The following is a 16,013-nucleotide window of genomic DNA, read 5'->3' as shown; positions in this document are numbered from 1 at the left end:
ATATTTGTTTGGATGTATGACAGGAAAAAAAGAATATTAGAGAATCTGGAACTGGACTTTTTGCAGACTAAAGTATCTTAGCAATAAAAAAACTACAGGCTACATAGACTCAAATCACAAAGCAAACACACCAGTATGAGGATCCTATTTTTTTATTTTTTTATAAAAAGTGACTTATCTGTATGTGTAGTGCAATCTTTTGCAATGCAGGTCCATCAGTGTCTACTACACTTGTGTGCTGAGAAGCCATTTGAAATAAATGGCAATGAAATGCATGGCATATAGTGGCACGCATTACATTGCAATGTCCTAACATTCATGAAAAAAAAAAAAAAAAACATTACCACTTGATAATGCAACATGAAGAATAATATATTTTTTATCATTAAATATATCCTTTTCAGGTCTACTCTACAAAGTGTGAAAACAGGTGCTTAACACAAACAATGAAGACTGACTTATCAGTGTGAAAATCTATTATCTGTACTTTCATATACTGTGAATTCATGGGTTTTATTTAGAGGTTTTCCTACCAAACTGACTTATTTAATTACTTCCCAGAACTACTAACTTGCAAAGTAACATTTATATAGTGGTTCCAAGTAAAGATAAGCCTGTTATTCCTGCAGGCAAATATTTAAGTATCACTGAAGTGAAGAGGGAAGAAATGTTAACTTTCCTGATTAAAAATTGTACAAGGGTCAATGTAGGTCATTGAATACTTCTAATTAATCTGAAGCAGCACTTGTAAGAATCATTGTGTTTATCACACACACTTGCCAACAACTGCAATATCCAAATTCAATCACAACAGTATGTATAATTAATTTGTGCATATGTAATGCATTGCTACATTTTTCATATGATGAAACCATTAAGCTTATCTAAGTGTAAAACATAATAGGGTCATAGAACTGAGCAAATTACAAAACTAAACACATTACATCACAAAATGTTGTATCCCGGTGTAAACTGGAGTTTAAGGGGGGCTTCACACTGCAAAGTGGAACAAAATGGTGCCCCTCAAAATAAAATAAAAAAACATACCAGACTCCTGGCAGTTGCGCTTTAGATTCTTCTGGCATTTACTCTGGCTGAGGTTGGGCTCCGCTATCCATACCAGTACCTACCGCACAAGGGAATCATTTTCATGGGACCTATGCTATGCTGCGCTGCTCTTATCTGGTTTTAACTGTGAGTAGATTTATTACTTTTTAAATAAATTACTTCTTACCTACTAAACCATGAGAGGTTCCTTTCTGTTATTTTTTTGGATCTACCATTGGCTGGTGGTGATTATCTCTACCATCGAGTTCTGTGAGGGGTATACCTTTGAACACATACGGTTTATCCATCTGGATGGGAATTACGCCTAATGAGAGTGGATGCTATCTAAATTGTGGGGAATCACGCCCAGGGATATGGGATGCCATTGGAGCTAGTATAGATCTCTGTTATGGGGATCTACACCTTCTGGTAAGCTGCTGCACATTTGCGTGATTGGTGAAGGCTCTCTCTGCAGTGTTACTTACTGGCTATCAGTTATCATTCATCCATTGGACTGTTTAGTCAAGGGATTTACCACTGGGGACTGCTACCTACTCATGTTTTAGGGAAAGTTGGTTGTTGGGCGCTTCTGACCAGGCAAGAGGGAAGGGAGTCCACCGCTGTAGGGGGGGCGCAGGGGATGCTCCAAATTCTTGTTAGGAGACTGTCCTGAATGACAGGGTACAAGGCAGCACTGGCAGGAAAACTCAGAGGAATCTGCTGGCACAGGTAGAAAGAAAAGAACAGGCGCCACTGTAATTAGCCAAACAATTTATTGCACAAAATACATAGTGACTTACACATGGGTAAGCTGCAGTCCGTATCGCAGCGTCTCCAGCGCACGATCCGGCCGTCCACCGGTCCGGAGGTGACGTCACAGGAAGCTGGTCAAAGACTTGGTTACACCAAGGTTGCACCAGGTGGCAGTCACTTACGCTTGAGGAAGGAGCCGAGTGCGCATGCTCCGAAACGCATTGCGTCATTTCCGGGAGCCTGCGTTCCATTTGCGGCTTCCGGTGTAACCAAGTCTTTGACCAGCTTCCTGTGACGTCACCTCTGGACCGGTGGACGGCTGGATCGTGCGCTGGAGACGCTGCGATACGGACTGCAGCTTACCCATGTGTAAGTCACTATGTATTTTGTGCAATAAATTGTTTGGCTAATTACAGTGGCGCCTGTTCTTTTCTTTCTACTCATGTTTTAGGGGAACCTCACTTTTGCATATGATTGCATCCATATGCACTACAATATTGATTTTGGAACTCTGTTATTTTAGTCCATATTAATTTGTATATTTTTTATTTTAGCGCTACACACTCCTACTTTTCATGATGAATGATGTCTGTCTCCCCCCGAAAGAAAAAATTACAACTCGCAGGGTGTTACCTGAGATACAAAGAGAACAAGTGCTGCTACAAAGATAACAATTTCAACTGCAATTGGATTAATATGATCAGTAGAGGTAATACAGTACTAGCATAATTATATACCCAACAGATGTTTACTCACCAAAGCCAAATAATGAACATGTTCTACTTGCTTCTAATATTTCCAAGGTTCAATAACCAAAACATAGTTCATGTATTCAAAAAGCTTTTAGTATTGCCTGCTGAGTCTCCAGCTCTATGATCCAGGCCCCTGAAGAGCAATTCGATTTTCTGACATTTGTACTACAGTCTATCATCAACATCATATTCACAGAGAACATAATATTTTCCTAACATATGTTAAAGCAAAATAATGCTTCTTTATTTGGCTTGATATAAGCAATTTCTTTTTTTACATGCTTAAAAGGAGAAATGCTGGAAACACAGAAAAAAACCCCACAGATACCCACCTGCAGTATATGGCTGCAACATCGGGTTCAATGCTGCAGCTGTCCCCCATCCACATTAAGCCTGAAAACAGAGCGACCATGATTTGCTCAGTTCTTGTGTCTGCTCTGAGCACAGAGCGGTGACTTTTAGTCACCGCTCTCTGCTCTACCCCTTCTTCATTTACTGGAATGCTGTGCAGTAAAGGGGACATTCGGGTCTGACTCAGGCCCTCAGTGATGTGCTGAGAGGCTGAATTATCTGCTGATCACGCATCTGGGAGGATCCTGATATTATTGTTGTCAAAAATCCAGTGATTGGAGAGGCTTGGTGATGTCAGCCAACACTGGGTTTTAGCCCACTGTTTGATGATTCTGGGTCATGGGTTTGCAAAAGTACAGTGGGTATAGAAAAGAATTACCCCCATTAAAAATAATCAAATGTTTTTGCTTTGCAGTCTGAAATAAAGACAGACACAGTTTAACTTTATTCGGCTATATTTACTCAATGCAACTTTTAACATCCAAGTGAAAGATATCCCATGAAAGATATAACATCAACATGTCAGAAAAAAATAAAAAACTGAGTTGGAAAAAGGATCACCCCCATGTATCAGTATTTTGTTGAACCACCTTTTGCTTTAATTCCAGCGTTTAGTCTGTTGGGATATGCCCCTACTAACTTTGCACATCTAGACTTTGCAATATTTGCCCACTTTTCTTTGCAGAGCTGCTCAAGTTCAGTTAAATTTGATGGTGACCATTTGTGGACTGCAGTCTTCAAGTCATTCCACAGATTTTCAATGGGATTTAAGTCTGGGCTCTGACTAGGCTTTGCAAGGACATTCACCTTTTTCTCCTTCGACCACTGTGTGGTCAATTTTGCTGTGTCTTTTGGGTCATTGTCTTGTTGGAAGGTAAACCTTTTTCCCATTGGCAACTTTCTGGCAGAGGGCAACAGATTGCGCTCACACATTTGACAGTATTTTGCTTGATCCAGTTTTCCTTCTTTCCTGACAAGTGCTCCAGTCCCTGCTGCAGAGAAACATTTGCATACCAGAATATTACCACCTCCATGCTTTACTGTAGGAATGGTGTTACTTGGCTGGATTTCCATCAGACATTTCATTTGGTGTTGAGGCCAAATAATTCAATTTTCTTTTTAATTCAAAAGTCTCATCTGACTATAACACTATTCCATGTGGCCTCAGGATCTTCAAAGTCTGTTTTGGCAAAGCTCAGTTATGACTGTATGTGGCCTTTTTTGGGAGTGGCTTTTTTTCTTGAAACCCTCCTATACAAGCCCCATTTGTGGAAACTGTGGGATATTGTTCACAATGATCACTCTTTGTCATAAATTCCTGCAATTGCAGAGTTGCTGTAGGTCTCTTGGTTGCCTTTCTGACCAGTTCCCTCCTGGATTCATCCAGTTTGGAGTGACATCTTGATTCAGGGAGGGTCGATGTTGTACCAAATACCTTGCACTTCTTGATAATAGATTTCACTGTACTTCAAGGCACTGATAACTTTTTTTTTATTTTTTTTTTTATATCTATCTCCTGACTTGTGCTTCTCCACAACTATATCCCAAAGATCTTTTGACAGTGCCTTGCCATCCATAGTTGATTGTTTGCTTCAGTTGCACTTCCAGGAACTGAAATGCCCAAGAAAATCGCTTTTCATTCAAAATGAATACAGCTGATCACAGTTGGAAGTCAAATGGCTTTGTGTGCCATTGAGAAGGTGATTGGATACATTTGATTGAGGTTACAAGTCATATTTAGAAGGGGGGGGGGGGGTAATCCTTTTTCCAATTCATTGATTCTGTTTTAGAATTTTATTTTATTTTATTTTATTTTGTTTCCATGTTGGTATTACATCTTTCACTTGGATGTTAAAATTTGCACAGTTGGATAAAAAAAAGTGTCTGCCTTAATTTTAGTCTGCAAAGCAACAAAATGTAATTATTTTAAAGGAGGAGGGGTGATTAATTTCTATACCCACTGTAAGTGCACTCCTGAGACCCACAAGAGAAGTATGGCCAAAATAGCTTTGGCTATACTTCTCTTTCAACGCAATCTCCACTATCTTACTACTCCATTGAAATCGTCCTTGGCATTAAAAAAAAAAAAACTGCAATTTTTACTGACCTAAAGCTATGGTCATGTAATGATACAATTCCAAGTCATCTCTCCTCTTCTGTTTACATATTGGGTGTCTTTATCACTACCTGAATGACTTGGACACTTACTATTAGCTGTATAGTGGTGGAGTCTTCTCGGCATTCAGAAGAGTAGTGACTTCAGTGTAAGCAGTTCCCTGTACCCACAAGGTAAGGAAACAAATATGAATAATGGTTTAGGGGAGAAGAAAGAGAGAGAGGGGGGGGAGTGGTGCCTGGAGATGGGCTTTATTAAAAAGACATTTCACCCTCTTTGCTAAGTTTGGGTATTTGCATGTTTGTGTTCATGATTAAAATACAAGTAATAACATGTGTTCTACACCCTAAGAGCCCATTCACACTAGCGCAACTTGTGAGGCGACTTGTGTGCCCTCAAGTCGCCCCAAGTCGCTTGACATAACAAAAGCAATGTTAATCAATGAGTGCCGTCTTAATTGGCACTACTGAAGTCGCTCCGACTTCAGAAAAGGGTCCTGTACTACTTTGAGGCGACTTGTGATCCGACTTGTCCCATATACTTCAATGGGAGTTGCCTCCTTGTCTTATTTGAAGCGACTTGTGATCCGACGTTCCATAAAAATGGTCCTGAACAAGAAAAAAAAAGCATTTTTCTTATAATTTTTATGAGCACATGAAAAGGTCTTCTCTCCACCTGGCTGTTTTTCTTGCAGGCATTTATCGGGCATTTTTGGAGGCAGGCGTGACTTTTTTTGGATTTAGTGTCTGGGGGGTCTAAAAGTGTCCCTGTGAAGTTTCATCACTGTAGTATGTCCAGAACCAGCAAAAAAAAAAGCATTTTTCTTATAATTTTTATTAGCACATGAATATGTCTTCTCTCCACCTGGCCATTTTTCTTGCAGGCATTTATCGGGCATTTTTGGAGGCAGGCATGTCTTTTTTTGGATTTAGTGTCTGGGGGGGTCTAAAAAATGTCCCTGTGAAGTTTCATCTCTGTAGCATGTCCAGAACCAGAAAAAAAGAGCATTTTTCTTATAATTTTTATTAGCACATGAATATGTCTTCTCTCCACCTGGCCGTTTTTCTTGCAGGCATTTATCGGGCATTTTTGGAGGCAGGCCTGACTTTTTTTGGATTTAGTGTCTCACACAGTCGCGCTAAAGTCGCGCTGAAGTCGTGCTGAAGTCGCGCTGAAGTCGAGCTAAGTCGGGCTGAAGTCACGCTAAAAGTCGCGCTAGAAGTCGTCCCTTAGAGGTCGCAGCAGTGTGAACCGGCACTAAATGAGTATTTTTCATCCTGTTACTTGTTACCACCTTAGTATCATAAAGCTATGCACTGTAAAAACTGTTATCCTTTAAAGCCCAGAAACATGCTATTACTATTCTTGATTTCTTGATTCCATTAAGTCATCATAGGTAAACTAGCCCAGTGCACAACAGGCATGAAAAGTGCTGGATTACTCTACTAAGTTGTAATATTCTTCATGGAAATTTTCTAAAAAAAAAAAATACTTAAAATTATTTTTCTCACCTCAATATTATCAACAAGTACATAAATCGTAATACTTAGCTATCCATCATTAAAATTGCATTAAAACATCCAAAAAATATAATAATTCCTAACACATTTGCTTAACTGTTCCCATAAGAGGTACAGTATATCTAGAAATAGACTGCAGTGATTATGACCATGAACAGTCCGCTTGCCATTACAAAAATATGACTGCATATATCCAAGGTGGTTGTGCATGTGCATTTGGAACAGAAGTATGGGGATTCCCTTTTCTTTTTGCAACTGAGAAGAAGGCATGAGTTTTACATCACCTAGGAATAATATTATTAGTATTATTATTATTTTATATATATTTATATATTTATATTTATATTTATTATCTTATACAACAGCAACATTCACTTACTACCCATCTTCAAATCACGTCTCAAAACTCATCTCTTTAAATTAGCATATTCTGTCTGATTTCATTGATTTGTTGTTGTAATGTAATGTTTATGTATTATATTTTTATTTTCATTCATTTATCTTTTGTTGTTCTGTTGCTATCCTTGTAAGGTGACCTTGGACCTTGGGTGTTTTGAAAGGCGCCTATAATTAAAATGTATTATTATTATAAAAATGAGTAGCTGTTTTAGGGTGTTTCCATGGAGGTATACTATTTCCCCCCCCCCATACCATTATATATAACATAATGGCAAGAAACTTATTACTAAATCATCCAGTTAAGGACTTTGGGTACGCACATTCCAGACTGTGTTACAGGCTCTTTATTGTAAAAAGCATTTAATAGGCTTAGTCTGAAAGTGTAAATAGTGGTATGCTGCACCAAACTTAATTAATCCCCATATAACCTGATAAGCAGCCAACACAAGAAAATTTGGGCAGTTTAGGGACTTTAGATGAGACACCGGCGAGCACTGCTCAGCGCCTCCATCCCTGTATATAACAAAACTGAAGAGAAAAAGGGGATTAAAGAAGGTGTGTGTGTGTGTGGAAATCAACCGGCCCTTAGTTTGCTATACTTACCCACCAGTCTGCTTTAATCCCCCTTTTCTCTTCAGCAGCCAACACAAGATCCTGAATATAATAAAAGATCAATCAAACAATAAAATAGGTGTAGCGCTAAACACATAACAAAGGGTCAGTGTCCATATCCAGACAGGGTAAAAACAAAGAGAGTGTTCATATAGCAAAATAATCTTCTGCAAGTAGTGGAGGGACCATCACCAGCACCTAATCATAAAGCCTCTTACCAAAACATATTGACCCTCATTACAAAGGTCAATATGGGCAGCAACTCCTATATACAGCAGGCATAGCTGTGAGGTCCTCCCAGTATTCACCCCGTGGTTCCTCTATATGTTCCAGATGATGTCCTCAGGTCATATAGAAAGAAACACTTCTCATGGTGTAGTATGCTTGCAGTGATTTATTAAAAAAATTGTAGCAACTTAATCACTAAAACAAAATCAAACAGCATATCAGACGTGGTATGCAGGCGTTTCACATCCACAAACACTGGTTGACAACCACCAAGATGGCCACCGCACCAAGATGCCCGTCTATACTTCACGCGTCATTGGCTCCTACCTACGCGTTTTGTCATTAGGTGACGTTGTCAGGGGGTGTGGCCAAACAATGATAGCAGCCAGTATATATACACCAAAGAATGGGTGGGACAAAATAGCGCACCAGAAGCAGGAACTAATTTTGCATGCGTTCCAACTACAGGATATGAACCCTCAAAGGAGTTACAAATAAAAATATATATAATAAAAACCATAACTAGCAAGGTTGTTCTAGCACTTGGTCATTTAATCCTAACAACCATATGCAGATCAAAAAACATTACCATTACAGGTCATCAAGACTCAAAAATTGCCTCGATAATTGATGAACCAACACAGCTAACGTATATATTATAACAGGGACCTGCGCCATCTTGTGGTTAAAATCCATATTACTCATAAATGAAAAAGAATATACCATACATATATTGAAAATATTAATAAATTACCTCTAAAAAGTATCAAATATATATATATATATATATATATATATATATATATATAATAATCTGTAGATATCCAGACAAAGAAAATACATAAAAAGTTTTTTTTAAATTAATTTTAATGCAACAGGCAGAACTCAATAGAAATTAAGGGAGTCCTCTCCTCAGGCATTATTGATGAAGGCATTTACATCCCATTCTATTTAGTATATATATATATATATATATATATATATATATATTTTTTTTAGCGTTTAAAGATGTAAGCATTTAATGAGACTTCAGACTAAAACAGACTTGGTCAAAGAGCCCACAGCCTATATTATCATAAGATTCCTCAGATTCTTCCTTTTTTCTTTTTTTCTTTTTGGGCTGGTGCAGCTGAAGCAGCCGGAGCAGCAGATGTATCAGCAGCAGGAGCAGCAACCACATAGGCTGATGGGTCTGCCAAGCAAGTTTTGAACTTATCTGCCAATGGGAAGCAGTAATCTGTTTCCACAACAAAAGCAAGAACTTGTTTATATACATTGATGATAGAGTGAGGTACACAGGAGACAGTGGGATAGCCAATTTGAAGGCAGACACTGGTAATGTTGTGAATACCCTCTGAAAAAAGAGTACACAGATCATCTTTGGTGCTATCCAGAACCTTTGGGCTGTAGATGCTGCCATTGTCATATACTTGTTGGATGATCAAACCAAAGGAGAAGGGGGAAAAGTTGAGCATGAGGGTGGCTTAGTTGGTGTTACTTTATCTTAAGTTAAGTTAAGTTTTTCTGTAGAAATAATGATACACGTTAAAACATTTTGGGTAAATATCCAGCAGTTAAATGATTTTCAAAAAAGTAGTTGGACTTCCATGTTGTCCTGTCTTCCCTGAGTATCTTAACAGTGCTTCCAGTGCATCTTAACAGTGCTTCCAAGGATTGCCACAAAAAGGGTTTAAAGATGTAAGGAGCTTCAGAAGCACAGGGGCTCCAGAAGACAAAAGAGTATCTATTTTCAGTTGGTTTCTACTTTTAAGACTTAGTTCCTAAAAATGCTTCGCAATCTCCTCTATGGATTGCTCTCCAAGCTTGTAGGTGGTAAACTCCTAGGGTTGTCCTTTCATGTTAACCTTATAGCATAGGTTACAGGAGTCTAGATTTTGTATCTCCAATCCATGCACCTTGACTAGGGATGAGCTTAAGATTTGATTCAAACACAAGATTTAACTGAACCTGGCTGTTTGGGCAGGTGTTCAAACCATTCAGTGGGAGCCAAATGTCATGTATAATAGTGATAGAACTAAGGTCTGATGAAGGAGATGCGCATGCTACGAAACATGTAACCCGCCATCCACCTGCACTATTATATGCCGGCTGCCTGCATCTCTGCGTGGTTGTTAGAAGTCCTCATGCCTTGGAGTGCACACCCATATAGGACATCTGCTCATCTGAGCAGTGGCTCCCCTGATCCCAGACGGTATCACGGATTCACCTCAGCTCCTTCTTTTACCTGTTAAGGCTTACATCTTGTAAGTGTTTTTAACCTTTCACCCCTGAATAAAATGTAAGATACTGCACTTAGAGGTGCCTTGTTTTCCTTTGACAATGAAAATTATGGCAGGTAGATAGTGGATAGTGTATTTAGACAGTACAGTCAGTGTAGTGTACGGGCATTCCCACTTTTGTAAATATATGGATATGTTGTAGTCCTGGGTCCCCTCTCAGTGCTCCCCAAGTTTGGTGTTCCTATCACTTATGGTTTGGGAGCAGTGCCATGTCAAGCTGACCAAGATTTCCCATAGACGCCAATGTTAAAGACGGGGAGCAGTGCCCTCTCAAGCTGACCAACATTTCCCATAGACGCCAATGTTAAAGACCTGGATCAGTGCCCTGTCAAGCTGACCAAGATTTCCCATGATGCCAATGAGTACTGAAAGCTGAAAATTGGTCTGGGCAGGAAGGGGATGAAAGTGCTCTGTATAACCAACATTCCGGTTGATTTCTCACCGATCACTCTCCTACACTTACATCACCAATACAATCCGCCATCATATAAGTCCTTGACAACATTTCTAATTAATGCTGCGAGATTATGTATTACAAGACATTGGGGAACAGCTGCAACTCCCTCCATCAGAGAATGGTTCACACAAGTTGAAAAATTATCTGAGATGGAAGAACTTATCGCAATTGCCCACGACACACATGTCAAATTTGCTAAGATCTGGCAGCCTTGGCGAACATTTAAAAACACAGTAGCTTACACTCAGATCATGATCTGATTCTAAGAATCAAAACTACTCAGTTCTGATAGATGCTTATCCCCTCTTACATCCACTTGGGGTTAGTCTTCTCATATTTCAAATGCGTGTGATCCTTGCTTGTCTCTACTCCTCCCCTCTTTTTCTCTCCCTTCCCCCATCTTTCACCCACTCTTCTCCCCCTCCCCCATCCAGGAAAACATGCTGGCATGTTCCCCTGTTATATCTTTTATATAGATCTCCACATATAGCCACTTCCAAGATACAGGATTGATTCTTTTCATTTATAGAAATTCTTTGTGTTTCTACGATACTATGTAATTGCGGTTTGTTACTACTTTAGTTAATATTGGATCACCGAGAATGTTGATCGGAATGATCCAACTGTTCTACCCTTTTCTAATGTGTACTTTGTTCAATAAAGCTTTTTGGAAAAAAAAAGAAAGTGCTCTGTATTTAAGTGGTTATGGGCAACCCTTTGACAGAATTTATAAAAGAAAAAACGGTGTGGGATCCCTCCCAAAATATGTACCAGGCCCTTTGGGTCTGGTATAAATTTTAAGGGTAACTCCACATCAAAATTTAGAAAAAAAAAACCAGCGTGGCCTCCCCCTCAAAAAAAATCTATGTCAGGCCCTTTGGGTCTGGTATAGATTTTAAGGGGAACTCCATGCCAAAATTTTAAAATTGAAAATAGGAAAGGCCCCTCCTGAATGATCTGGTATGAATTATCTGTATTGCCGGGAGCAGGGAATACATTACAGTCGCGAGCAAGTTTAAATGGCATTTTTTCCTTTAGAAATGTCAGTATTGCTGCAACAGTCTCCATACATTGTACAGATATCCCACTTTACAAACACATTAAGGGGACCCCCCAGGCACAATATATAAAATCATTTTTCATTTTTCACTTTATGCATTATTAAAATCATTGCTCCTTTAAAATCATTTGTTTTCAAAAAAATTTTTTGCATTGATACATGTAATACCCAGGTCCCCATACATTTTTTTTGGCAATAGCTTGCATATAAGCCTTTAAAATGAGGACTTTTGATTTTTCATGTTCGTGTCCAATAGACTTTAATAGAGTTTGCATGTTCGCTACAACAAGGTGTTCTGGTGCGAACCAAATAAGGGGGTGTTCGGCCCATCCCTATTGCCTATACAGTGATCATCACTGTATAAGTAATAACAGTGTAAAAAAATAAAAATACTGATCACATCCCCCCCACCAGAGTGACAATAAACTACTCTAATGACACTCCACGGACAGGATGTAAAAAAATGGTAAAATAATTGTGTCTAATGTCTAAAAAATGTTATTAAAAATGTTAAAATGTGTTAAAAATTGTTATTATCCCTGATCACTGCCACATCAGACATATAATGATGCTGTACTGCACTTGACAGTATGTAATAAAAACAACAATTTACACACAAAAAAAAAACAAAAAAAAAACAATTGTCACAAAAACCACACTTTATTTAATTTATTAATTTTTTAAGAAATTGTGACAAAAAATTTACAATTTCAAAAAAATCATCATGCCTCTCACTGTCTACTTTTCAAAAAGGGGTCATTTGGGTGGTAATTGTGATATCCTGGCAATTGAGGGCCTCAAAAAAGGAGATGTCCAGTACATCAGAATTGAGATTACCCTTCCCCCCCCCTTTTTTTTTTCTCCCTTCCCTCACCCCCCCCCCCTGTTCCCTCACCGTCCCCCTCTTGCCCTTTCACATGCTGCTGTACTGCCTTCCATCTTTGCTCTTCTTACCCTCCCCATCCCTCCTTCTCTCCCCCTCCTTCCCTGTCCCCTGTCCTGCTTGGGTGCTGTTGGGCGGTTTGGCTGGTCCAAATGACTCGCACCCTCCCTGCCCTTCCCCCCTGGAACCCCTCCTTGGGTTCCCCCCCTACGCAGACAACTACCCCTCCCCGCCCCTGGCCCTTTTTTGCCCGGGGGTCGGGAGTACATCTCCACACCTCCATGCTCCCCTTAGGCTCGTGTTCCCATGTTCGGGATGCCTGTATTTTTGCAAAACCCTACACCTCCCCCCTGTTTCTGCTACTGGGATTACGTCTCTCCCTCGTTCTATAGACTTGGGGGGTTCTAGCTTTCTCTGGGCTCCCCTTTTTGGCCCCATTATGCTCTTTTGAACACTGGCCATTCTAACATGGTTGCTTACTAGGATCTTTTCACTGTTTTGGGTTTGATTGCTTGTGATCCAATGTAAGATGGGATAGTTGTCAAATGTTATGTTGATGTTATGACATTGTTCTCCATTTCTGATTGTATCTCCATCTGCATTCCATACTTCCTGTAACTGCTCATTTTATTTCCAATAAAATGTTTTGAAAAAAAAAAAAAAGAATTGAGATTAATTTTCAAATTTACTGTACCATAGTTTATAGACACTATAACTTTTACACAAATCAAGTAATATACACTTAATGGGATTTTTATTTTTTACCAAAGGCATGCAGCAGAAGACACTACATTTATTAGATATATTTTATAACAGAAATAAGAGAATATTTTTTTTTTTTAATTTTCATTTATATAGCAATATATAAACAATACAAAAAACAGTGGTGATCAAATACCACCAAAAGAAAGCTCTATTTGTGTGAAAAAAAAAAAAAAACAATATAAACTGAATTTGGGTACAGTGTTGCATGATCACTTCAAAATGCTAAATAGCAAAAAATGGCCTGGTCATGAAGGTGGTATATGTTTGTTTGTAATGTCTTAAACTTTAATAAAGTTCCATTATAAAAAAAAAATAATAATTCCGGAGCTTAAGTGGTTAAAGGATTAGCTTCTCTTTGGAACATATTACCTGTTTCACCCATGTTTTACATTTACATTTTCCACCATCTGCAGCCTCTCCCCCTGTAACGGTAGGTGGGGGATCTTCTCCATTTCACTTGCTGTAAGAATTTGAAAATAGCTCTCCCATATAGCTACATCATTTATTCACAGTTTCCTGTGACAAAAAGCCTACAAATACCACCAGCCACTGTGGCTGATGGCTTGTATTTCTCAATGAACTTTGAGGGTGCTGGTGTGTTTTCTTGAAGTCCATGGATCTTCCTACTCTCAGGTAACTGCCTTCCTGTATGAGGTAAAAAAATAGACAGCTATCCTGAGGGTCTACAGGAGCTGGACCTTATACCTGTGATAAGCCAATCACGGGTGCAATGCACTGCAGACTCCTTAGAAAAAAAATAATAAATGCACTTTTTTTTACCTGCAAAAAAAATATGCATTTCTCTCATTATTTTTTTTATTTTCAAAAGCTGAACTTATCCTATTTTTTTTCCTTTGTAGATGTCACTTTTTTTTTTATATTATTTTGTTTACATGGTAGAAATTCCCCACTTGACAGACAGTTTTAGAGGACCCCCCCCCCTTAAAAAACTGCAGGTTTTTTAAAAGAATTATGCATTTTTAATATTGCTCCTTCAGCATTATTCAATTAATTTCTCTTTGCAAAATGGTATTTTTATTTATTTATTTTTTTAATTGGTGCATTTCCCCTGGGGCAACCCCTTGGTAATTAGCCTTAAAGGATAAGTTTACTTTTAGAAAAATATATAAATAAATGCTTGTTTTTCAGTTAAAAAAAAAAGGTGCATGTATTTTATATATATATATATATATATATATATATATATATATATTTGTTTTTTGAGCCTGTAAAGCAGATCACTGGTGCCATGTAGGTCTCCTTCAGATCTGTCAGTTTATCTCTGTGCCCATACATCTGACATACAATCTGACAGGAAGAATCAATGAACTACCACAGCGCTCCACAGTGCCGTGGTAGTTCATTGAGAACTACGAGCCGACAGCCTTGTAGTTCATTCACAAACAGAGCTATATGCATGAATGACGCGGCTCTGTAAGCGTAGCCATGCACGGCCGCGCTGATTTTTAAAAAGTGACAGCTAGTACGGGGAACTTCACCTAGAAGAGGCTGCTGCATTAGGAACATGTTACTTGTTCCACCCTTAAAACGGGTGGAACATGTAACATGTTCCCAAAGGTGAACTTATCCTTTAAAAATAGAGAAAATTGATTTGACAGATCTGGCTCTTATTGACTTCAATGGGGCATTTAAACTTTTGATAGGGTCAACTGAACCTCCGCGACTCTGCAAACCAAACCTTGACAGAAATACGGAGTAAAAAAATAACCTGCATGAGTTAATAAATATATTGACATGATTTCTAGCTTTTTACAAAAGTTTATGTATGCATTGCTATTGTCATTTTTTTACTCCCAACAACTAATGTGAAATTCTCACACAAACATTAGTGAATTGGAAATAATGTAATTGCAATCCTTACATGGTTAACACATGTATATTTTTGGTTTCAAACATAAAAATAAACAATCACAGTAGCATAAAATGGCACAACAGAGACAGCAGGCCATTGAAATGAATTTAAATTGCATCTTTTTCTCATTCCATTCACCATAATTTGTACCATTTTAGGTTCTGATGCACAAGAAAAAAATAAATTATACACAAGAGTAGAATAAATGGACAAGCTATGCACATTAAAAAGTTTACCATTTACAAATGGAATTCTACCTATATAACAAAATTGAAAAAGTGAAGGTGTTAAAATTGCTGCCGCATCTCATTCACTTGACTGCCACCACCAAGAAGGCTGCTGCATGCTGTAGGCCATTCTATTATCTTTTCTTCAGCCATGTTATCAAAAACAAATCTCAACAGGATGACACACAATAAGGAAATAATTTTTCTTTTTTTTCCATAGCAAGGTTTCATTTTATGTCTTATGACACAGAAAGTAACAAGAAATAAAATATTTTATTTAAGTAAACAAAGCTATTTAACCACTTCAATATCAGACCCCCCCCCCTCCCCCTCTTCCTGCCCAGACCAATGTTCAGCTTTTAGAGTTGTCACACTTTGAATGACAATTGCATGGTCATGCAACACTGCATCCGTATAAAATGTTTATAATTTTTTTCACACAAATAGAGATTTCTTTCTCTCATATGTATTCATTACTGTTTTTCTTTTTTGCTAATTAAACTAAAAAAATCTAAAACTTTGAAAAAAAAAACATGTTTTTATTTGTTTCTGTTATAACATTTTGCAAATAAATAATCTTTCTTAAACAATTTAGGGCAACATGTATACTGCTACATTTCTTTGGTCAAAATAACCCAAATCAGTGTATATTACAGTATTTAGCATGTAG

The sequence above is a fragment of the Pelophylax lessonae genome, assembly GCF_965119305.1.
Source record: "Pelophylax lessonae genome assembly, chromosome: 1".
In the NCBI taxonomy this organism is placed as follows: Eukaryota; Metazoa; Chordata; class Amphibia; order Anura; family Ranidae; genus Pelophylax; species Pelophylax lessonae.
This window is presented reverse-complemented; position numbering follows the sequence as displayed.